This window comes from Nuphar pumila, chromosome 8, assembly GCF_984573655.1.
Source record: "Nuphar pumila chromosome 8, dmNupPumi1.hap1.1, whole genome shotgun sequence".
Lineage (NCBI taxonomy): Eukaryota > Viridiplantae > Streptophyta > Magnoliopsida > Nymphaeales > Nymphaeaceae > Nuphar > Nuphar pumila.
The window spans coordinates 111,414,535-111,416,672 of record NC_143256.1 but is presented as its reverse complement, the minus strand read 5'-3'; the positions used below and the strand labels follow the sequence as shown (position 1 = coordinate 111,416,672).

Genomic DNA, 2,138 nt, shown 5'->3' with positions numbered 1-2,138 from the left:
TTAGCATTAATTTAGTATTTTAGTTAATTTTTGCTTGATAAATAGTATTTGCTTTACAATTTTCGTAAAATTAGAACTAGTCTTAGTTATTGTTTTCGTTATTCGAATAGAAAACTAACTTTGTATTTTTCTGCATTTTTAGGTTGAAAAACATATTTAGTGTCCAGGGATATTGTCCAAGTGAGAAGATTCTTTAAGTGGCGAAACGACGGAAATACCCTTGGTGTGGAGCAGAAGACTGATTGCTTGTTTACTTTTCTTTTAGTGTTTAATTGCAGTTGTATTAACTTTGTAATTGTAGGTTGACATTTGGCATTAATAAATTGAATTTTATAGAAATATTGTGTTTAATTCCCGTTCCCTGAGGATCGACCCGTACTTACCACTTTGTGGAAAGTCGATTTTTATATTTTTGGTTGACGATTTTCCAAAGTTTTATTGAAAATAATTGTTTTAAAAAAGAGCATTCCAAAATATCAACCAAATTTTGGCGCCGTTGCCGGGGAACGGCGAATTAATTACTTTATTTCTTAGAGTTTAATTTATTATTATTTTGTTTTAGTTAGTTAATTAGTTGTTTTCTTTTTAGTTAGTAGGATTAGTAAGTGAATATAGGATTAACATAGTTAGTAAATATAGGATTCACATATTGTTCTTTTTAGGATTCACTTAATTATCATTCTGCAAGGAGCGATTAGACAGGTGGGTTTTAGAAAAACATAGTTTGTGATTTCCTGTATTTATTTGTTTTAGCATTTTAGAATAGTTTACTTTGTTATTTAATTATTTAGTATAGAATTCTGACATAGCTATATAGCATATTTGTTTGTTTTTAGTTACTGTTATTTGCTTATTTACATTTTAGTATCTGTGCTAGTTTAATTTTTTTTAGTTAGGTCGTTTGCTTACATCTGGTCTTAGTACCAGTGTATGCAGGGTCGACGAGGTCTAGGAACCCCATTACACCCATTTGTTGACAACCCAGAGAGAATTTTACATTCTCATCGAAGTTCGGCAACAATGGCTGACATGGATCCTCCACCTCCACCCCCAGTTCTTTCACGCCCTCTGCGGGAATACTTCATTCCCACAGACTATGTTCAGGCATCCTGCATTCGGAGACCCGATGTAGGAGCGCCACATTATGAGATTAAGGCCAGCATTATTCAAATGCTTCCATCCTTTTATGGCCTTAGTCATGAGGATCCCTACCGACACTTAGATGAATTCCTCGAAATCTGTTCTACTGTTAAGATACAGAATTTCGATGATGATGCGTTGAGGTTGACTCTATTCCCTTTTTCATTGAAGGACAAAGCCAAGTATTGGCTAAAGTCCTTAGATTCTGTAGAAATAGAGTCCTGGGATCAGTTGCAACAGGAGTTTCTTCGGAAATACTTTCCCATTGGACGCACGAACCAATATCGTAGAGCCATCACTAGCTTTTCAGAGCTAGATGGTGAGCGCTTTCATGAAACCTGGGAGAGAATGAAGGATCTCCTCAGGAAATGCCCCCATCATCAGGTGCCGAAATGGCAACTGGTGCAGAGTTTCTATGATGGATTGTCTGACAAGAATCGTCAGATGATCGACTCTTCATGCGGTGGGACATTCATGCTGAAGAGCGAGGACGAAGCATGGAGGCTATTTGATACATTGGCCGAGAATTCACTCCACCATGCTTCGAGCTCTCATTCTGATAGAGCCACACCCAGCATTCAGAAGAAAGCTGGCGTTCTTGAGATTGGTCCATCTACTGCACTATAGTGTAAAGTAGACATGATTGCTCAGAAGCTGGACCAGCTTCTCTCAGGACCATCCACTACACAGCAGGTGTGTACTCTTTGTGCCAGTCCGGCACACGAGATCACTGAGTGCCCTTCAGCAGCTCAGTACCCTGAATTTGTTCAAGAACAAGTTCAGGTAGCTCAGGGTTACGTCAGACCGCCAAATAACCCATTTTCATCGACATATAATCCGGGTTGGCGTAACCATCCCAATTTTTCATGGAAGAATCCACAGTCTTCTATACAGATGCCTTCTTCTTCTCAGCCAGTTCGGCAACCATCTTTTACTCAGCCATTTCAAAGACCGAACTATGCTCAGTCTTCTTCTTCTTCAGTTCCTTCCCCGATTCA

General features: G+C 38.6%; 1 non-coding gene across 1 annotated transcript; it reads right to left on the bottom strand.

The window, feature by feature from the left end:
• Nucleotides 1-1,423: 1,423 nt before the first annotated feature.
• Nucleotides 1,424-1,526, bottom strand: LOC149830223 (small nucleolar RNA R71). The gene has a single exon (XR_016433951.1). It is a non-coding gene; the product is annotated as a small nucleolar RNA R71 (small nucleolar RNA).
• Between the last annotated feature and the right edge of the window lie 612 nt (nt 1,527-2,138).